Raw genomic sequence first — 23272 nt, 5'->3', positions numbered from 1 at the left:
ATCAGCTGAGTGGTGCTGCTGGATACAACCCAATATATATTTCATACGTGTTAGTTTAACAATTTTGGAAATGAAACAGTTATTTTAAAATGCATTGCCCAAGTTTTACAGCTTACTTCATTTTAATTGCTCATTGTGCAGAGGGACAGGGCATTAGTTGTTTGGAGCAATTTTGCCATACAACTTCTCAAAGTACAGACAATTTTTGTACTGCCATTAGAGCAATAAATGCTTTCACTGCCTCCAACTCTGTAAATCCCTAAACATCACAAAAAGCTATGAGTTTCTTCTGCAAGAGATTAGAGATGGGACTTTTGTAGGTCACAACTGGGAACACTAAGAATAGGTTTTCTACCATTTGCTTACTTTTTTCCTTTTCTCTTTTAATAGTTATTTTTGTGAAATGGATATCCTGAAAGAGGGGGAGAAAGACAGCAAGAAAGTAATCAGTTTTCACTATGAAGACCTGCTTCTCTTATTTCAGAAAGAGTTTTTGAGTTACTATCAATGAAAAAGGTGTGATATAACCAAATAAAGTAGTAGTAGCAGCAGTAGTAGTAGTAGTGATAGTAGTAGTAGTAGTAAAGGTAAAGGGTAAAGGGACCCCTGACCATTAGGTCCAGTCGCGGATGACTCTGGGGTTGCGGTGCTCATCCCGCTTTTCTGGCCGAGGGAGCCAGAATTTGTCCACAGTCATGTGGTTAGCATGACTAAGCCGCTTCTGGCGAACCAGAGCAGTGCACGGAAACGCCGTTTACCTTCCTGCCAGAGTGGTACCTATTTATCTACTTGCACTTTGACGTGCTTTCGAACTGCTAGGTTGGCAGGAGCAGGGACCGAGCAACTGGAGCTCACCCCGTTGCGGGGGTAGTAGTAGTAGTAATGCTAATAATAATAATAATATCTTGGATATGATTTCAAGTGATTAATTGCTTTAAAAAAAACTTATTCCTGCAATCAGAAGACAATAAAAACCATACAACTATTCATGGGCACGTATCTTTAAACGTTTATCTGCATTTGTGGCATATAATATATGGGTTATATATTTACTCTAATACAATGCATACCTTTTTTGGCCAAATTACATCACGAAAATTAGGGTGCACATTAGATTTGATGGTGCATTAGATTTGAGTAAATGCAGCATGTAGTGATTACACTGCCTGTTATATACAGGGTGAGTCTTTTAAAAGAGGCCCCATGGAACATGTGTATCTGTATCCATGGGACCTCTTTTAAAGGACTCACTGTATGTGTATATATTTGTGTGTGTGTGTGTGTGTGTGATTGTGTGTGCGCGTGCAAAGAACAATTCTGAAGATATGGGTGTTGGCCATCGGAATATTTTAAAAGAAATTAACTATTTTGCTGGGTTTCGGACAAATTATTTTTCTTAGGCATGGAAAATGGAAGCTTGCATCAAAGCTGAAGGCTAAAAGGCAAACAGCATGCTTTCATAGACTCCCATTGAGCTTTTCTCTTCTCACCATAATATATAGGTGGACTTCTTCTCATCTGAATTTTCCACAGCTTCCCTTTCTTAATTCATTGGTTGGTTCATTGTGGGAAATGGGAGGAAGGAGTCACAAGACCAACTCCTTACTCTACAGTAGCCTGTCCAGCAATTGGCTCAGATGGGCGGCAGATGGGGCTGGCAAGATGCTGCAAGCTTTCAGACTCCTCCCAATGGCTTATAAGGAGGAGTTGTGGAAGCCAGAGAGAAGTCAGAGACAACCAAGCAAGCAACCACCCTGAATCTGGGTGGGTACAGCAACCAGTAAGGAGAGGTTATCTGGGCTATCTTCTTCCCCCTGCCTCTGTGTTTTCTTACTTCTGTCTGGCAATAAAATGGCTGATCTGCCCAGTGACTGCCTTCATAAGAGTCAAAAGCTGCTGATTCCCACCTGCTGTGGAGCAGGGGAGGTTGGAATGATTGAAACTGTGGTGGTCATGCATAGTGGGAAGAGATGCAAATGAACTGAAGCTAAAAACTAAGTTCTCAGAGCTAGGCTAGAATTCAGAAAGGGTGGAGCCCAGGGCAGACCGAACAACAAAATACAGGGGAAAACATTTAATCTCTCAGTTTGATATGACATTGTTATGTCAAGTATTCTTTGCATTGCATTTTCCCTTTTCTCCTCCAACATGTAATTTATTTCAGCTACCCATGATGTGATATCATCTTGTGCCTCTTTGCACTTTTTTTCTTACTTGCCACAATAGTTTCCATGTCTGAAGACACAACATTGCTTCCCCACCCACCAGTGACAGCCGGTGTCACAGAGAGAGTGGGTGGGGAAGAAACAACATTATGCCTTGGAAAAATAGAATTATATGTTTCAAGGAGAAAGGGGAGATATCAAGGATAAAGCGTGTTCTCACTAGCAGAGAGCACGTGTTGCGGTTGGGGAGCAGGCCACCATCATGACTAGGCAATTTTGGGGAAGCCAAGCCAGTAAGGGGTTAATTGGGTTGCTGGGGATTTTTGTATGTTGCTAATTTGGAGGAGGGGACAGAGTCTATAAATTGATGTCCCCTATAGGGGATGTCCTCTTGGCCGTTTTGCATCGGATCACCCGCCCCCCTCCCTTTTTATAGGGTGGTTCTTGGGTTCATTTGACCTTGCTATGCCTGTCATGGGGTCATTCGCCTTTGAGCGGGGGCCTGGTAGGAATTTTGCCATTTGGCTGATTGGCTGTTGCCATTTGGTTTTTGCCTACTGCGTAGCAAATCGTCACAACTTGTAAGGTTGGTGGTTAGGCATTGGTTAAATTGGTGCTTGGAGGGGTAAGTGCCTACCCCTCCAAATGATGCGAATGGGAATTCCGTTAAAGGAATCCAGGGGCTTGCCATACAATTTGTCCTTGTCCCCGGAGTCGGACCTGCGGCCGTGCAAGCCCCACCGGAACATGAGGGTGAGAGGTGTTGGACTGAATTCCCAGCCTCATTTCTCCCCAATACTTGTTTCCCACGCTGGCTTCCGGTGGTGCCCAGAAGTGCCAGCTCTGTCCTTGGGGGGCAAGGACAGATAGTCATAACTAATGCCTAAGCAACCACTCACATTTTCTGTATTTGAATAAAGTTGTGGCCAAAATTATGCCAAAAACCTTAAACAAAAATTAACGTGTGCTGTGTGAATTTTTGGGGGGTGGCACTGCGGAACTCAACACGCAACAGGGAGATGTCATTCTCCAACCACCACTGCATATCTGTCATAATATGTAGTTTGGCCTTTACGATTAAGCTGGTGAGATGTAGAGATGTTAGAGTGTTGGACTTGGACCAAGGAAATCAGGGTGCTCCTACTCAGCCACAAAGCTCACTGTGGGCCAGTCACTGTCTCCCAACCTAACCTACCCAACAGGAGCATTGTGAGGATGATTGGGCAACCATATTAGGGACATATGCAGGCCCTGAAACAAAACAAAACCATTTGTCTACTAGCTAGCACTGCCACCAGTGTCATGTCTGCCTGTCCTTTGAGTAGTCCACATAATTACAGTACAAGTTGGGGCCTGCCAGAAACCAGAGATTTCAAAGGTTTTCTGAATCACTGTGGATGAACATTCCTTTCAAGAACGTCTGTGTGTATACCTGTTATTTTCCACGTCTTGTTTTGCTTTCCATGGAAACGGCTTTCCTCATTTTGGCAGGAAGAGGAAAGGAGGGTGTTGCCCACAGGGTCTTACTGTTCAGTCCCGTTTCCCATTGGCGAAAAGATTGGTTAACACACTCCTTTAAAGCAGGTATCTCACTCTATGACACTATAATTAACCATTATTCCTAGTCACTCTGTGGGTGTTTTGATATCCTCTTCCTGTTGCCTTACAGAACTAGATTCAGAAAGTGGCAGAATTCTCTGAGGACAGAAACACATATGTTGCTATTAACTCCAGTCAAGTCTAATCTTTTGGAAAAGAAAATATCTGCCCTTTTGAACACTGTTCTTGGGTTTTGAATCAGACACCTTCCTCCCATACCAATGCTTCTTAAAGAGAAAGGCTCTTGTGGTGTTGTGTCAAAGCAAGAATGGTCATAATTTAAAATGACAGCTCTAAGGAGCCTCAGTATCCCTAATAGCATCATTAATTTCAAGGGGAAGCCTAAAGTGAGGTATTCTGTAACCTGATCTCTTCCAATAAATCTACCTTCAGAAATTCTCTTGAGCCCCAAAGCTTCAGCTGCAAGAAAGTGCATGGTCTCCCTTGCAGGTTTGGCATGGGGGGCTGAGGTGGGATGCCAATACCTGAGTGACAGCAGCAAGCACATATTAAAATAACAGCAATTTTAATGAGTAAGCTTGCATTTTTCATGTGGGCTTGTCTGCGCAATTTCATATCCCTGGTGAGCAATTTTCTGCTGCTGGAGCTCAACTGCAGTTGCAAACCATTAATGGAATAATATTTTCATTGAGCCGCTCTATATGAATGGGGCATTTAAAAAATGTATCCATTAATGGTGGTAGATATCAGTTATATGCTACCATTAAGGGTCTTGGAAATATTATTGCAAAGGTGGTTCTCCTCTGACATATCTTCTCTAGACCAGGGCTGAGGGGAAATGAACTGAAAGTTCTATTTGTTTGGTTCTTTGTGAAGTTGAAATTTTAAAGGTTGACCCTGAACTTCCCAATGCAAACATTCTCATGTTTGGAGTTTGGAGTTTAGAGGAGAACTCAGCCCCTTTGTCGAATTCATATTGGGGTTGCAATTCTATCCCTGCTTCCTTGGGATTAAGCCCCATGGAGTTCAACAAAACTTAGTTTCAAGTAAACCAACAGATAAAATTATAGGCTTGCCTAAGATGCAGATATTGTAATGGAGCTTCTAAGTGACTGTCAGTCAGAGCAAGAAACGTGTCACAGATGTGGAAGTTCCAGTATGTGCACAAAACTCTGCATCCTATTTCAGCAGAGAAAGCTGAACTACATGCACACTCCTCTATACAAGCAAATTCTTCATGGAAACTCTGCAGATACAGGAGCTCTGTGTGAACCTCCCTGTACTCATGATCCTCTGGGTCATAAGAACATAAGAAAAGCCCTGCTGAATTAGCCCCCAAAGCTATCTGTTTCAGCATCCTGTTTCCCACAGTGGTCAACTAGATATGGTCAAAGCGAGTCATTCTTGTTTAATGCCATTGGTCTGGTTCCAGTTCCATTAAAACCACTAAATTTTTCAAATTCCATTTAAAAATACATCCTACACCCCATAAATAATATTGTCAGGGGATGATTAGCTGCTTGTGCTTAAAATTGTGCCCCCTCAGAGTTTGTGCGGCTCCACAAACCTCTGTGTGTGACAGAGCTCCTCAGACATGTCTGCTCTAGTCACTAGTAGAGTCTGACAGTGGCTGCCTGCGGAAGCGTTTCCAGCAAAGAAGCTCCTTAACGGAAACGCGTCTCCTGGACTCACGACGTGGCAGCTTCCGGCGAAGTATGGGTCTCCCTACGGTTGCTTCTGACACCTCCCCGCTGTTTTCGCTGGACGTGTCTCTCACCCCTTTCTCTCCCCTGCTGTTTCCTGCCTTGGCTGCTGCGTCTCTCTCAGCATTACTGAGATCCTCCTCCAGAGACCCCTCGCTCCCCCTGCTGGTCCCTGCTTTAGCTGCTGACTCTCTCCCAGCCTCTGGGAGCCCTACCACCTCCCTTTCCTCTGATGTCAGTTCCCTGACATCCACCTCCCCTCCAGGGCCCCCTTCCCCCCCGCCCCTACTCTCTCCTCTGGGCGGTGAGGAGCTAAAACCCCGAAAAGAATCCTCTTCATCTTCAGACGTCTCGAACATTTCCCTCCATCGGTCTTCGTTCCGGCTCGCTGAATCCTCTTCCGCCTCGGAATCAGAGAACCCCTCCAACTCTTCTTCTTCGTCGGTGGTGGCGAAGTATTCCCTCCGGAACCTCGCCACTGGCTGAGGTTTACGAGGGAATCTCTGATGAAAAGTTTCTATCAAAACCTCGTCATCTACATCCTCTGCCATGACCCAGGTGTTTTCCGACTCCGGCTCCCCTTCCCACATTACCAAATACTCTACTTGATCTCCCTTCCACCTGGAATCGAGAATCTCCGCTACATGGTAGCTGTGTTCTTTTTCCTCCATAGCTGGTCCCCTATTGACCCTCCCTTCTCTGTCCCCTTTATACGGTGACAGCAACGACCTGTGGAACACTGGGTGCAGCTTCATGTGGTTCGGTAACCGGAGTCTGAAAGCCACTGGGTTGACCTGCTGCGTGACTTCAAATGGGCCCAGCCTTTTGGGTCTTAACTTCTTACAACCCCCTTTGAATGGTAACCCTTGGGTGGACAGCCACACCTGGTCCCCCACCCTAATGCTTTCCCCTTCCCTTCTGGTTTTGTCTGCCTGCCTCTTATATTCCTCCTTAGCCCTGTTTAAGTTAAGTTGGAGCTGGCGATGGATCGCTTCCATTTCTTCAACGAACTGTTCTGCAGCTGGAACGCTCCAGTTCTCCCCTTCCCCCCCTGGGAAGGCTCGGGGATGACACCCGTGATTAGCCAAAAAGGGGCTCATCCCCGTGGACACGTTCTCTGCATTGTTGTAGGCAAATTCTGCCAACGCCAGTTTCTCCACACAATCATTCTCTCTGTCATTCACATAACACCTCAAATATTGCTGGAGGACACCATTAGCTCTTTCCGCCTGCCCGTTGGTTTCTGGATGACGGGCAGTTGAGAAATTCACCTCTACATGCAATAAGCTCATGAGCTTCCTCCAGAACCTGGAAGTAAATTGTTTCCCTCGGTCAGAAACCACCCTCAAGGGGGCGCCATGCAGCCTAAACACATTTCCCACAAACAATTTAGCGGTTTCTTCCGCTGTGACTGCATGTGAGCAGGCTATAAAGTGGGCCATCTTGGTTAACAGGTCTACCACAACCATGATGGCTGTTTTCCCTCTGGACCTTGGCACATCAGTCATGAAATCTATTGCCACTGCCTCCCATGGTCTTTCCGGCGTGGGTAGTGGTTCTAATAAACCTGCCGGTGCCCGCCTCTCCCCCTTGGCTCGTTGGCATTGGTCACACCCTCTCACATACTCCCGCACATCTTCCCTGACCTTGGGCCACCAGAATTCCCTGGTAACCAGCCACATGGTTTTGTGTTGCCCAAAATGCCCTGCTGTGGGGCTATCGTGCAGTTGCTTGAGTACCTTTTCCCTCAATTCCCCTTCAGGTATATATAACGCTCCCTTGTAGTACAACGCCCCGTTTCTCTCCTCAAAACCCCCGGGTTTGTCTCCCTCCCTCCTGAGACCCCTGAGTTTGTCCTGGGCGTATTCATCCTGCACCGTTCCCTCTACCAGTTCCCTTTGCCCCACCAATGCCGCCCCACACACCCAGCGGTCCTCTGGAATGACATGGGTCTCTTCGGGTGCTCCCTCCCCCTCCAAATATTCAGGTTTGCGTGAGAGAGCGTCCGCCCTAACGTTCTCTGGGCCTGGCACGTAACAAATCTCAAAGTTAAATTTGGAGAACTCCTGGGCCCATCTCAACTGCCGTTGGTTGAGCACTCACGCAGTTCTCCAATACTCTAGATTCTTATGGTCCGTGCACACTTGCACCTTATGTTGTGCACCAATTAGCAGGTGCCTCCATCTCCGGAAAGCCTCATGAATCGCAAGAAGTTCCCGGTCGTACACCGTGTAGTTCCTCTCAGATTTGTTCAGCTTTCGCGAAAAGAAGGCACACGGTCGCCACTCTGACTCCTCCTTCCCCGGCTGCAGAAGAAGCACCGCCCCTATGGCTCTGTCAGATGCGTCTGTTTCGACCCTCAGCTTTTTTTGTAAATCCACATGCAGAAGTTGTTCATCAGAGGCGAAGGCCCTTTTCAGTTCCTCAAACGCTCGCTCCGCCTCCGCCGTCCAAACAAACTTCTTTTTACTGCTGAGACAGTCCGTGATGGGCGCCGTCAGGTGGGCGAAGTTTCGGATGAACTTACGATAAAAGTTTCCAAACCCTAGGAACCTCTGCACATCCTTCTTGGTTTTGGGTGTTTTCCATTCCAGCACTGCTTGAACCTTGCCGGGGTCCATGGCCAACCCCTTGTCTGACAAGCGGTACCCCAGGAATTCCACCTCCTTGGTATGAAACTGACACTTCTCCAGTTTCACCCACAGCCTGTTGGCTTGCAGCCTGCTCAACACTTCTCTGACGTCTCTCACATGTTGCTCCTCATTCTCCGAATACACCAACACATCATCTAGGAAGGCCACGCAATTCTTGTAGAGCAAAGGCCCCAGTACGTGGTTCATGAATGATTGAAAACACGCGGAGCCTGTTTGTAATCCAAAAGGCATCACGAGGTATTCAAATGCCCCCAAAGGGGTGAACATGGTGGTTTTCCATTCATCCCCTTTCCTTATACGTATCAGGTTGTACGCCCCCCTTAGGTCCAGCTTTGTAAAAATCTTTCCTTTCCGCACCCTGGTCAAAATATCATCAATCCTGGGCATAGGAAAAGCCGCCGGCTCTGTCACTGCATTTAACCGCCTGAAATCACATACAAGTCTCGGCTTGTCCGTGTGCTTTTTATCCACAAAAAACACTGGGCTACCCCCCGCTGCCTTGGACTCTCTGATGAAGCCTCTCTTCAGGTTCTTGTCAATGAACTCTCGCAACTCCTGCATTTCCCTGTCTGACATGGCATACAACTTGCCTACAGGAAGCTGTGCTCCAGGGAGTAAATTGATCTGGCAATCAAAGGGCCTATGCGGGGGTAGTTGGTCAGCTTCCTTCTCGCTGAACACGTCGCTGAGATCAGCATACTGTGGTGGCACCTTCCCCTTCTCCATTACTTCAGTCCCTGCCAGGGTGGCTTGGGCCCCTGCTGACCCCTTTTCCCCCCTGCAGTGTTCTAAGCAATGTGCTGAACCGAAGGAAACCACTCTTTGATGCCAGCCCACCAGCGGATCATGTAGGGCCAGCCAGCTCATTCCCAAAATAATGGGAGCGCCTCCCAAGGTGGCCACATTAAACGCTATCAGTTCTGTGTGCCTTGCCACCCTCATTATCATTGGGACGGTCTGCAAGCTGACTCCTCCTCCCAACAACTCCCTGCCATCGATCGTGGTCACCTGCAGGGGGTTGCTTAAAGGGATCGTCTGTATCTGGTGTTCAGCAGCAAACTCCTTGCTCATAAAATTGCAGGAGCTGCCTGAGTCCAACAGCGCCTTTATTTTTAGGGGGTGTCCATTTTGCAGCTCTAGCGACACTTCAATCACTAGAGCAGGTCGAGGAGCTTCTGGCACGGGCACTTTCACTGCTCTTTGGCCTGGCTGCAGTGCCCTGACGGTGGCAACCAGGCGTTGGCTTTTACCTGCTCCGTTTCTCCCTGCTCTCCCCCCTCAACAGCTCCCACCATCCCTTGCCATTCCTTCCTCTGGGGGCAGACTCTGGCAAAGTGGCCTGGCTGTTGGCAGAGATAGCATTTCCGGGCTCCTTTTCCCTCCTTCTTAGCCCCCTCACTGGGCTTTGAAACTGCGCGCGCGCGGGCTGTTCCGATTTCCATCGGCTCTGCCGGCGGGAAAGCTGGCTCAGGAATGTCTGGAATGCGGAACTCCTTCCAACGTTCCCCTCTCCCTTCCCGCCTCTCCAAGGCTCTTGCCTCCTGGCGCGCTCCAATGGTCAGCGCAGATTTGGTCAGCTGATCCATAGACACCGCCCTGGGGCTCCGGGACAGCTCGTCTTTCACAGCCGAAGAAAGACCTTCTTCAAATAGCATCTGAATGGGTGCCGCCGATAAATCCCACCCCAATCTGTGAATCAGCATGGTAAATTCAGTCCAGTACTCACGGACAGATCTGCTTCCCTGCTTGCAAGCCATTAGCTGTCTGCGCACCACCCCTTCCTCAATATCGCTGGAAAACATGATATCCATTGCACGAAAGAACTTCATAGTGTCCTTTAGGATATCATTGTGCGTTGCCATCAGGGGTCGAACCCAGTCTCGCGCCCCCTTCTCAAGATGCCCAATTACGAAAGCAACTCGCGATTCCTCATCAGGGAACTCATCAAACTGCACATTAAGGGCATATTGCATCTCTGTCCTAAAGGCATGGTAATCCTTGGGGTCCCCCCCAAACTTCTGCACCAATCCTGGTACCTTTCTGGGGAACTGAGTGGTTCTCCCCTTCTTGTCTGCATCCTGAGCCCTTCTCTCCTCGAGCCTCGCCGTCTGCAGCGCAAGTTGGACCTCCAAAGCTTGATACCTTTCTTCCAAGCTTGGACCAGCTCCAACCCCTGCCTCTCCGGTTCCGGCTGGGTTGCTCATGATGCTTTCTCCTGCACAGGCAGCGTACAGAGACTGTCAGACTGCTGTCAGGGGATGATTAGCTGCTTGTGCTTAAAATTGTGCCCCCTCAGAGTTTGTGCGGCTCCACAAACCTCTGTGTGTGACAGAGCTCCTCAGACATGTCTGCTCTAGTCACTAGTAGAGTCTGACAGTGGCTGCCTGCGGAAGCGTTTCCAGCAAAGAAGCTCCTTAACGGAAACGCGTCTCCTGGATTCACGACGTGGCAGCTTCCGGCGAAGTATGGGTCTCCCTACGGTTGCTTCTGACACCTCCCCGCTGTTTTCGCTGGACGTGTCTCTCACCCCTTTCTCTCCCCTGCTGTTTCCTGCCTTGTCTGCTGCGTCTCTCTCAGCATTACTGAGATCCTCCTCCAGAGACCCCTCGCTCCCCCTGCTGGTCCCTGCTTTAGCTGCTGACTCTCTCCCAGCCTCTGGGAGCCCTACCACCTCCCTTTCCTCTGATGTCAGTTCCCTGACAAATATCATGAGTTTTACAGTCATTATGATGAAATTAACAAAACAGGAAATACTAGTGAACAAAAATCAAATTTTGAAATTAAGAAACATAAAAATGGTAAGTGTATTTTAGCTTTAGCTGTAGTAAGTAGATATGGTTCAGACCCCCATTTGGTGCTTTAGAAACCATTATCAGATACTTGATCTGAATGATCTTTGTCTCACTTCCTCCCCTTCTGGCCCCCATTCACTATTGGAGAATCAAACAATGGCTACAGCATCTTTTATTTTTATTTTTATTATTCATTTCATTTCTATACCGCTTTATATTTTTAAGAACAAATCTCAAAAATCTTTTCTTTTTGGCAGAAGTCAATGAAATTTCAGTGTGTGATAAGCCCTCTAGAACAGATAAATCCTGCCAAATCACAGGTAAATAGGACCAGGTGCTTTCATGCTGAGCACCTTTAAATTTTGATTATAGTCGTACCTTGGTTTTCGAAAAGCTTAGTTCTCGAACGTTTTGCTTCCTGAACGCCACAAACTAGAAAGTGAGTGTTCTGTTTTGTGAACTATTTTTGGAAGTCGAACGTCTGACAGGACTTCTGCAGCTTCTGATGGGGCTTCTGCACACTTTGGTTTTCAAACGTTTTGGAAGTCAAACGGACTTCCAGAATAGGTTCCGTTTGACTTCCAAGGTACAAATGTATGATGATGATGATGATGATGATGATGATGATGATGAAATAATAACTTTTTTCAGCCGGAGAGCCACTTGCCAGGAGCCAAACCCCTCTCTATTCTCCATCCTGTCAAGCGAGGCGTTTTCTCACAATTCAAGAACTAATGTCAGACAGACAAAACGCTCAAGAAGGGTGGAAAGCAGAGCCAGAGGGGGATGTGGCCTGGGGAAAGAGTGTAGCCTGCATGGTGGATGTGGTCTAGAACAGTGTTTCCCAACCGGTGTTCCGCGGCACACGAGTGTGCCGTGAGACGTTGCCTCGTGTGCCGCAAGATGCCTGGAGGGAGGCGGGTGAGTCGGGCGGCGAGAAGCGGGGCGGCGGCGGCGAGGAGAGGCCGCGCCTCCTGCTGCTGCCTGGCGCTCCTCCTCGCAGCCGGCAGCGCTGCCTGGGCGCCTCCGCGCGACTCTGCCTCGCTGGGTTTGGTCTCCCAGCAGAGACGGGTCACACGCGCCCCTCCCTCCCTCCCTCAGCATGCGCGGAGGGAGAGCCAGAGAGAGGCATCGCTCCTGCGCGGCGGGAGAGGGAGCAGCCGGAGCGATGCCCCAAACGAAGGCATGGGACCGGAGGGGAAATCCTCTCCGAGGAGGATTGAGCGCAGCTGAGAGAAGCCTTTCAAGGAGCTGCTGTGTCCCCTGGAAACCCCCTTCCCAGCTCTGCCTGCCTGCCTGCCCAAAGCTTGGAGGTTCCCCGGCAAGGGGGAGGGAAAAAACTTTCACTTTTGTGCGTCCCTCCCGGCGTGACGCTGCGCGCTGACGTCACGGGGCGGGGCTTTAATGGTGGTGTGCCGCGAGATTTTTTTTCAGTACACAGGTGTGCCGTTGCCCAAAAACGTTTGGGAAACACTGGTCTAGAAAGACCTGGGGAAGGGGGGACTTTATGGAGGCCCCGCCTGAAGCTCCTCATCCCTGCTGTAAGAAGAAGATGGAATGACATGCTGTATCACCTCTTGCCTATCAATTCAAATGATCACGACATCATTTGCTCTTTTTCCTTTTGGTAAGAAAGTGTTGTCTTTCCCCTCCACCTTTGCATATTTAGAGCTGAGTAAGACAATATACATGGCACGCGGGTGTCGCTGTGGGTTAAACCACAGAGCCTAGGACTTGCTGATCAGAAGGTTGGTGGTTCGAATCCCCGCGATGGGGTGAGCTCCCATTGCTCGGTCCCAGCTCCTGCCAACCTAGCAGTTCAAAAGCACGTCAAAGTGCAAGTAGATAAATAGGTACTGCTCTGGCGGGAAGGTAAATGGTGTTTCCGTGCGCTGCTCTGTTTCACCAGAAGCAGCTTAGTCATGCTGGCCACATGACCCAGAAGCTGTACACTGGCTCCCTCAGCCAATAAAGCGAGATGAGCGCCGCAACCCCAGAGTCGGCCACAACTGGACCTAATGGTCAGGGGTTCCTTTACCTTTACCTTTAAGACAATATACATGACAGGGAAGAAAATGAAATTTTGCTATGCTAAGTCCATGCTTGTTTAATGTTTTCAAATGTTAAGGGCATAGGAAAACAGCCTTATGGTGATTCAAACCACTGGGCCATCTAGGATAATATTCTCTACACTGATTGGCAATGGCTCTCATGGGTTTCAGATAGGAGTATTCCCCAGGCTTACCTGGAACATTTCTCTTGCAAACTATATGTTGTCTTCCACTGAACTACAAGAGCACAACTTAGCCTAAGCAGTCAGAACCTATTAAATTTGCAAAACACTCCCTGGGAATTTTAGTAAATATTGAGGTTCCTGTGAGTTGTAAGCATGAAAGACTTAAGAAAATGGAACCTTTGAAGTGCAGCACATTGGATCTGCCTTCCAATAGCCAGTTTGGATGGGGGGTGAGAAGAGAATCCTCATTTGTTTTTTGGCACCGTGTGTCTGCTTTTCTTTGTCAATAGTTCCAAGTGGATGTCTGGAGCCAAGTGCACCTTATTTGGCGACATAGAAGTGATTACTTCTTTATTTTAGTAGCAGACCCTTGAGGAGCATAACTGAGCTGAGATGAATTATGTGCAGAGCAATGGAAGTTTAATGAATAGAAGGCCAGTGGAATTCAATTGCTGTTGGCACATTAGCACACTTTTTCCTTTGCAAAGTAACTTGTATCATTTTCCGCACATTAAGGGTAAAAAGGGCCCCTTCCACGTTATTTAAGAAGTTTGCTCATTTGAAAAATATGCTTTATAGTTAAACCTGGGTCACTAAGGTGATCTCTCCTTCTCTCTCTCTCATACCTTGACACAAAATCCATATTCAGAATACCCTTTCTCTGCCATGCACATGTATAGCATTATTTTTATTATTATGACTTCATTTCATTTGTTCTCTAAAAAGCATTTGAATAGAAATCAGGGAATGAAAAGGCCCATGCTGATGGATGTGAATTTCAAGGCAACAAGTGATTAAAAAACCCCTTAATTCACACATCATAAGAGCCCCCAGGCCTGAGGCTCCCCATCATTACATTAAACATAATCAGTAGCTTGAAAATCTGAGTAAACCCAATGGCTTGAAGAACCTGCTCGTCTGAATGTCATATCCATAAGAAACTATCATTGTCTATTTTGTTGTGTTTTAAATATATTGTAAACTACGTTGAGAACCTGGGTTAGTAGATGGGGCATAAATTTTACCAAAGCACAACAACACTTTACTAGAGGATGGTGAGCTTTGTTTCACTCACAAATACTCCAGAAAACCAAAGACCTGTTTGAAAGGTTCATACTAGCTTGTGGATCACTTAATAAGAACATGTTTTACAGATGTATACTGTTCTAAGTAGTGGTGTATGTATGGAAATACAGGTTTTCATAATGTATTTTCAGGGGTCTCCAGGGAAAGTTCTTTTTCCTCAGTATGGGTTTGGGTTATCTTTGTTTCTAGAATGTATATGTGATAATTATGATAATAATACTTTTTATTTTAAAAATACTCCCAAATTATAAACAGTCATGTGGCATAATGGGCTTGCATAGAAAGGTGTTAATAAATTAATCATTCCCCAGTCTTGTGCCCTCTGGATATTTTGGACTATAAGTCCCATCAGCAGCAGCCAATACTGGGAACTGTAGTCTAAAACATCTGGAGGGTAACCAGGATGGGGCAGGCTGATATAGAAAATGACCATCTTAGAGACTGTAAGTTGTGGATAAGCAAAGAACCTGTGGCAGGATAAAATTGTGAGGAAATCTGAGGAAAAGATTTTGGACAACTTTTGAAAGTAATCCAATAGGGCTCGGTTGTCACTAATTTTTGCAAGATGACAAACTTTGCTGTGCCCTTGGCTATTTTTTTACCAAACTTGGGATTCATTGTTCAGTCTGCCATACAAGTTTGTCAAAGGCTTACACTCAGGCACACATATATGTGGCTTCAATTATCATGATCGTTTTGATAATACAAAAATAAAGTTTATGCCAATGATGTGATTCTCTTTTGAGCTGTGATATGGCTGATAAAAACATACACACAAGAAGAAAAATAGGGTGATGGTAGAATGAATGGATGATTTCCCCCTGTGACTTAGTAAACAAAATTTGAAGAGAAACTGTTATATGAAATATTTTTCCTTACAGTGAAGAGTAAAATAAATTAAGTTAATGATAATATTTATGCTATTCTGATATTTATGTGATTGTTACATTTAGCTCTTCCATATTGTTTTCTTACTTGTATACTAATAGCAGCCACTGGCCCCACCTCACCCACCAAATTCCCATGTGCTCCTGCAAGCACAAACTGCTCTACAGATTTTTTGGCCCTCAGTCTACACCACGCTGATTTGCCTACACATTGAGATGTGTGTCAGAATCACATTCCAGTGTGGATGAGAATGTGCATTCCATAAAAACTAGTGCAGCATGGCTAGAGCAGCTGAATTGGAAAATGTGTAAGAATAGTCAAGAACACCTCTCTAATGGAACCAGAAGACACCTTCTCTGGCAGAAAAGAGTTTTAAGGCGTAGCTAGATGTTATGCATGGAGAATGCACAGCTGCCATTAAACCTTATCTGCCTTGTGTGATTCTCAGGTAACATTTACTAAAATGTGAGGTCAGTGCATTCAGTGACCCTCACCCCCTGGAAGCTGCAGACAATGAAATGCAGCAGAGATAGAAAAATGTTGCGCACACTGAGGTCAAGCGCCGAGGGCCTTCTGGCGGTTCCCTCACTGAGAGAAGTGAGGTTACAGGGAACCAGGCAGAGGGCCTTCTTGATAGTGACACCCGCCCTGTGGTATGCCCTCCCATCAGATGTGAAGGAAATAAACAACTATCTGACTTTTAGAAGACATCTGAAGGCAGCCCTGTTTAGGAAACTTTTCAATGTTTGATGTTTTATCGTGTTTTAATATTCTGTTGGGGGCCACCCAGAGTGGCTGGGGAAACCCAGTCAGATGGGCGGGGTATAAATAAATTATTATTATTACTATTATTATTATTTACAATAACATCACAGATCCTCACATAATATATAGCTAGGCCTTATACTGCTGCCATCACCAAACCACTGAGCAAGTGCTTGAAACTTTACAGTTTCACGCATGTCAGACAATTCAGCAGTGGTAGCAGTACCTTTGGTTTTTCTTCTTATGGTATTTCTACAAATTATTTCTACTGGAGGCTGGGTTGCATTATTTTGTGTACTTTGGCAAGGAAATAACAGGGAACATTGTGATGTGAAAGGTAGAGCTATGTGTGTGAGGACGAGTATTGTGTGGCAGGGGCAGCTAATTATGTACTTGAAGAATTAGGAAAGCCAGACTTGTGAATACAGTGGTACCTTGGGTTAAGAACTTAATTCATTCCGGAGGTCTGTTCTTAACCTGAAACTGTTCTTAACCTGAGGTACCATTTTAGCTAATGGGGCCTCCCACTGCTGCCACGCCACGGCCACGTGATTTCTGTACTCATCCTAAAGCAAAGTTCTTAACCCGAGGTACTATTTCTGGCTTAACCGAGTCTGTAACCTGAAGCGTCTGTAACCCGAGGTACCACTGTATTGGAGAAAGGTGGGAAGACCATTTTCAGGCAACCACTGTATAGTTACGTCCATTCTTAAGGAATCTATAACTTAAGATGTCTATAACTGAGCATTTGTAAAAATGGTTTACCTTCACAGCTATGCAATGGAACATTAGAAGAAAGGATGGTGATGTCACTCCAGATGGAACACTTGGACCAATAAGAACCTTGGAGTAAAGAGAACTGCCAAGATGGCTGAAGTACCATTCTGGGTCTTTGGTACTGTCAAAATGCTTCTCCTTTCCCTCCTCCCACGCACTCATCTCACTTCATTATGAGCAGCCCAAAGAGCTGTCATGGACTCTCTTAACACATACACACACCACTCCCCAGAGCTTGGTAACTACCTTGCATTGTCTCTTTGATAGGCATGTAAGAAACAAATGAGGAGGAGGAGATGCCTGAAGGGTCCATTAACATTGTTAGGTTAGATGCGCTGACAATAAGTCGATTCTTTTTGACATGACTGTCGCAGTAATGAAGGTATGTTTCTCAACGACTCTCCTTAATATAAGATAAGATATGGATGGCCCGTGTTTTTCCTCTGACACACGTCCAGTATATCAAAGGGTGGCAGAAGAAAAGGTTTGCTTATTGACACACTAATAGGAGATAAAAGTTTAAGATTAATAGCAACGCTGCCTTTGTCTGTCCCGTTCCGTTTGGTGGGTCCTCCAGAGAATGGAAAATTCACTGCTCTGGCTTCTGAAAAGCAAAGGGAACAGAGAAGAGAAGAGGGATGCATGGAGGCCACAGTAAAAGGTCCTCCTTTCCCCCTGAGTATAAGGAAAAGGCATGCAGAAGGAAAATGTGTGTCTTCCTGAATGTCATGCTACGTTCCATTCTCCATCTGTGACTCTGGTATTTAGATGGGCTTTTTGTAAAGAAGGAGCATGGCACAAGAATGGCTGAGGACTTTGTGTACATGCACTGGCAGGTAAGCGTAGTTTTTCCTCCCCCTGTGTTAAACCCAAAATGAAAGCAATAAATGGGTTGTTATATAGCCTTGGAGGTCGAACAAGAGCTGTAGCCTTGGGATTAAAAGAGGTGCTGCTATTGCATTTCTCTTCTATAACCCCTTTCCCCCATGCCTTAGGCACAGGCATCCAGACACCAAATGATCTATTTTTCCAACAGTGTGGGAAATATAATGTCTGCTTCAATATGTCTGTGGGTCTAAGAGACTTATGAGAGGGGCAAAGCTTCATGTTATGTCCCTGTGCATGGGGGGGGGGGGCTCGGAGATAACAGGCTTGAGATTTCCCTGTCAGCACTGAATGAAGCTGTTCCATTCCAGGGATTGAACCTGGGACCTTACGCATGAAAGGCAGACACTCTGCCACTGAGCAATGTCCATGCCTGCTAAGAAAACCACAGATCTTAGGCTCTTACTCTGGGCTTTTCTAAACTACTAGCAGACAGTCTCCAAGTAACCTTGGAGTCCACCTGTCCTCTCCTGACTCCTTGTTTGCCCCAACCTTGGAGCGCACAGCACAAGCAGTGAATCTCGTGAGAGATATAGCTTGGGGTGTCTTCAAGAACCCACCAAATTCCAGCATTCACACTTATGAGGCTTCGAAACAAAGGAGGTAGGAAGTGGGAGGGGATAGGATAGGGGCGGGAAGCATAAACTTAGCATCCAGTTTTATCTAAAGCAAGCAATTTAAAAGGTGCCACACTAATGCTGGGAACAGCATGGATCTTCTGAGTGGTATAAGACCTTGGAACGGACTAGACTGCAATTACTCAGGGTCTTCTTGAATCCTGGCTAGAATCAAAACATGGATCTATTATAAACTTTATACCTCCCAAGAAGTCACTAAGATATACTGCTAAGTTGTAAACCTACAGGACCAAAATGAATTATCATAACTATAAATGACCTGCTTCTAGAGACAAGCCTCCAGGGTGGCGGCAGCTAGAAATCAATCAAGGTGGTTTTGGAGGAGCTTAGCAACACGGAGATGATTGGGCAAGTCCCCTAATTATTTCAGCAGCATAAATATTTGCATCTACTGATTATGATTTTTATGCTATCGATTTTCATTAGCAAGATCCCTTGCAATCCACCTTCCCTCTCAGAACCACTTTGCCTTTTAATAGACACACAAAGCCATACAACATAGCAGCTCATAAATGGATATGACAATACCTCAAAAGCAGATATGAACATACTGGATTATACAAGCTTATGCTAAGACATCTTTGATCAGCTTTGTATATTGTCGTCATCATCATCATCATCATCATCATCATCATCCACTTCTACATTGGGTGTAATCCTGTTTGCCTTCCCTAGGAACTCAAGGAAACTTTCTGTTCCCCAGACCCAATTTCTCCCTCATTTTCTGAGAGAATTCAGGGCTCTTCACATAAATTATCCAAGTGATCCTTGTGAGAGGAGTTGTTAGGCTAGCCTGCTGCATCAAGCCAAAGATCCGTCTAGTCCAGCCTCCAGTTTCTTGCAGTGACCAATCTCATGCTGCTGCTAAGCCCACAGGTAGGACAGGAGGACAATATCCTTCAACTGCTCTTGCCACTTCCCAGCAAGCGGCGTTCAGAACCTGGAACCAGCAATCATGTCTAAAGGAGTTCTCTGGAGTGGTCTACAAACCATAAATTAGCTCAATAGTGATAAGGTGCTTTAGTTTGAGTGTTTGAATCTACTGCCAGTCAATTTCATTGGGTGACCTTGAATTCTGTTGTCTTGGGGTGGGGAGAAAGAATATGTAACTATTGAAGACACTTTTGTTTAAAAAGGCTTTCCACAAAGTCATATTTTGGACTATTAATTCTACAATGGTAGAAATGATTTTATAGCTTTTTGAACCCATGATTTATCTTATTTTTATCTTCTTGTGCATTGCTTTGGTAGCTGTGAAGTGATTTATAAATCTGCAAATAAATGAACAACACTAGTTCTGCCCACTTTCTTCACAATATGCATAATTTTATAAGCCTTTACCATGTACACCCTTTCTGACATTATTTTTGTTCCTAAACGCAGAAGCTCCAAATGCTTTGGTGTTCCAATTCCTTGGTCATTTTGGTTGCCTTTTTCTGGAAGTTCCGTTGTAAGAACTGTCCATTTCCATTTACTCTTACATTTATTTTGTTGTGTAGAGTTCTCCTGCCCTACTTTTTAGTCCCAAAGGGCTGTCACAGCTGCCTACAAAAGATTTGCACAAAACGTTCTCATTTAAGTGTAGTACCAGGAACATAAATGACATGATGTCCATATGGTGCCAGGTTTATCCAGTCAGCAAGCCCACTAAGGACCTCGTAGGCAAGGGATTGGGACCGAAAAGCCGGAACTGTTTCAGCCCATGATGGAGGCATGTCTACATAGCACTTCCTGTTCTTTAAGCAATCAGTGATCCATAAGGGAAACTATCTTCCTATCCCATGACTGCGAAATTTTCTAAATAGACTTCTTTTTTTTAGTTCAACTCATAGTGCTTTTTCAGGAGATGACTGCAACAAAGCAAAGACGATCCACAGATATTCACATGCACAAGAAAATAAGAATAAACAAAAAGAAATGTGAGCACTTAAAGCACGTTATCATTTTTGTTTTTATATAAATCATGGGAACTTTTATATTTACTTGATGCTTTATAAGCATCTAAATGTGTGTAGCACTTGACGGAGCATGGAGAGTGGATGGATATGTGCAGCAGAAATATTCGTTGTAGATATCATGGCATGCCTCATCCATAATAAGATTTTTTCCAGATGCTTCTGAAAATTGCTGAATGGAAAAAATCTCGCTTTAAACTAGTACATAATGATTTCCCTTATTTATTGCCTTCAGTTTCCTTTCCATTTTGGCGAAAAGAGACTAAAGTTTTTCTTCTTAATCCAGGTTCTGAGAACATGTATGCGTGCATGAATGTAACACATCCATGTATATAAGGAAGCATTTTAAAACAGGGGTAGCTGACATGGCATCCACCAGATGTTGCTGGACTACTACTCCCATCATCCCTCTCCATTAGCCACACTGATGGGCAACATCTGGAAGGCTACACATTGGATACCTCCACCCTTTCAGAATTCTGCAAAGCCTTGTTTATCTAGACCTCTCTGGCCTGGATCTTTCAACATACTGTACATCTCTTAAATAAATCTATTGCTTTCTACCTTGACAGTCCTTCACCTAACCTCTTACTTCCTAAGCTGAGCAGAGCTCACAGGCCGCTTACAGAATTCCACCCGAGAAATAATGTAATAATCTCCTAGTATTGTTGATTGCTTGGGGATTCAGAAAGGTTTGTCAAGAACCTAGCAGACCACAGTGTAGGGCTGGAGAATTGTTTTTGACTTGCTGAGGTATAAAATGTGCAGGGCAGCCTTGCTATACTGGTTCATAGGACCAAGAATACAACAGCTTGCTAGCAAGATCAACATTCTGCTCCATTCTTTTGCATGAAATAAACAAGTTGGTTAGTTGCTGAGGCCACGTTCCTTCCAATCCAGCTTCACACGACTTCTTTTTGAAGAAATGCCTTCAGTTGGCCTCTAATCCCCCACAACTTTAAGCAAGAGTCTTGCTTAATAGAATTTATGATACTAAAACGATGCTGCATTCTAGCATTATAGGGGGAATCAGGGCATTAAAGAATTCCCCATAGCACCAATTTGCTGCCCTTCTAGCACAATGGTAGAATCTTAGTCATCTTTACCAGAGCTGTGAACTTGGCTTTGCGCAAAAGAGGCTGATTTCCAACTTCCTTGCTCATTCTCCTTTCCTGGTTCTGCGTCAGAAGGTTCCTTTAAAGCCCAAAAATCTATGTGGGTAATAGACTGCGAGAAGCTGGCATTATTTATTTTCATGAAGTCTAATGTAGGCATATCTGACTACCAGCTTCTTCTGCTCCTCTGCCAACCCCGTTGTCTGATGCCCCTTGCTCAGGATGCCTCACTGTGCAATAGAAATTGGCCTTCTCCACAGTGACTTCACCACTCTACAACATAAAGAACAAGGAGCGGGAGAAGAAGCTGCAAGGGCCACAAGAGAAGGCAGAAATTCTGCACAACCACAGCTAACACGTCCATCATCTTCCAGAACTATGAAGTGGGGGGAAGATGCCTTCAAGCAGAGAGCCCAAGAAACAGCCTGTCCTGAGGGCCCAGCGGATTATTCTCTATCCATCATACTGCTGAAGGAGGAAACATGTGAGCCTCATTGGCTCCATGACTGAAGCTCCCCTACTCCTTGCCGCTAGTAACCAACTGCACTGGCAGTTAAATCTTCCTTTGGCACTGGTAATGGGATAGCATTGCCCAGTGTACCAGAGGACAGCAGCCAGTCAGTTTAGGTAATACAGGCCAGGCCTAGTTGAACACATAGGCTACGTACACATTAAAGACACTTTCCCTCAAAGAATTCTAGGCACTGTAATTTACCCTTCCCAGAGTTGCAATTCCCAGTAACCCTTAACAAACTACAAGGTCCAGAATTCTTTGAGGCGGGAAATGTGCTTTATATGTATATTGTGCAAATCTTTAAAAAAATGTAGTATAAACACTGACAACTGGGAAACACTGGCCTGCGAGTGCTCCAGTTGGAGAACAGCCTTTACCAAAGGTGTCACGGGCTTTGAAGACATTCAAACTCAGGACGCAAGGGAGGAACACGCTAAGAGAAAGGTAGGCCTGGCAAATCCACACCATGATCAATTCCCGCCTGGAAACCACTGTCCCCACTGTGGAAGGGCGTGTGGATCCAGAATTGGCCTCCACAGTCACTTAAGGACTCATTGTTAAAACTGTGTTTATGGAAGACAATCTTACTCGGATACGAGTGATCGCCAAAGAAGAAGGAGAAGATATTGTGTACATAGCCCAACATTTACCCTCCAACACCTCAGCACCATTCCATGCTACCCAAAGTGGTCATTTTACTGCTGCCCAAAGTGGCCATTTTACTCTGCCAGACTGGCCATGGGGGAAGGGAACTGTGGAAAAGAAGCTTTCCCTCAGTGAGGACTTCCCTCCTGGTAAATATGTGTAGGGTTGCCTAAGGCTGTGATCCAAAGGGCAGTAGCTCAGTAGCAGAGCATTTGCTTTGCATGCAAGATGTCCCAGGTTCAATCCACAACATCTCCAGGTAGAGTTGGTAAAGAGTGAAACATTGGAGAGCTGCTGCCAATCAGTGTAGGCAATACTGAGCTGGGTGGACCAATGGTCTGTCTCAGTATAAGGCAGCTTCCTAGGTTCATATGCATACCTACTAGAAAGGAAGTCCCATGGAACTAAGTGAGACTTACTGCTGAATAAATCTGTTTGGAATTTGGCCATAAAAGTGCTGTGTAAATGATTAATATTAAAAACAGTCCACCCTTTTTATTTGCAGTAACACAGTTCCCTGTGTGCATGGTGGGGGGAAATAACAGTGAACATAATGAAAGCGTGCCACATTTGGAAGGATAAATCCTCACAGACTGACTCAGTAATGGATTTCTGACACAATCCTGGCACCCATCCATAAAAACCGGACCAGGTCAAAGATTCAGTTTTCTGTGATATATTTTCTTTCCCAAAATATTTATGTACATGGTAGTAAATCATGTCATGGCCCATTGCATGAGCATTGCAACATGTTTAGCATAGCATTTGCCTGTAGTCTGAACTTCAGAAAGGATCAGTTTACGGAGTGGTAATCTGGCGAAAGCTTTTCCTAGGTTGTACACTTCAGAATGAGGACTTGCATGTGTGAATGGTCACCTGATTTAAAACTCCCAA

At 45.5% G+C, this 23272-nt stretch overlaps 1 protein-coding gene and 1 long non-coding RNA gene across 3 annotated transcripts in view; one reads left to right on the top strand and one right to left on the bottom strand.

Annotated features, from left to right (window-relative positions):
* The window catches only part of LOC309527064 (uncharacterized protein), a 171188-nt gene that overhangs the window by 20726 nt on the left and 127190 nt on the right, over positions 1–23272 (bottom strand). The window lies entirely within an intron of this gene.
* Positions 16699–20673, top strand: LOC309523660. The gene is made up of 2 exons (XR_014215501.1): positions 16699–17008; positions 20391–20673. It is a non-coding gene; the product is annotated as an uncharacterized lncRNA (long non-coding RNA).

This window comes from Podarcis vaucheri (genome assembly GCF_965113315.1).
Source record: "Podarcis vaucheri genome assembly, chromosome: 2".
In the NCBI taxonomy this organism is placed as follows: Eukaryota; Metazoa; Chordata; class Lepidosauria; order Squamata; family Lacertidae; genus Podarcis; species Podarcis vaucheri.
This window is presented reverse-complemented; position numbering and strand designations above follow the sequence as displayed.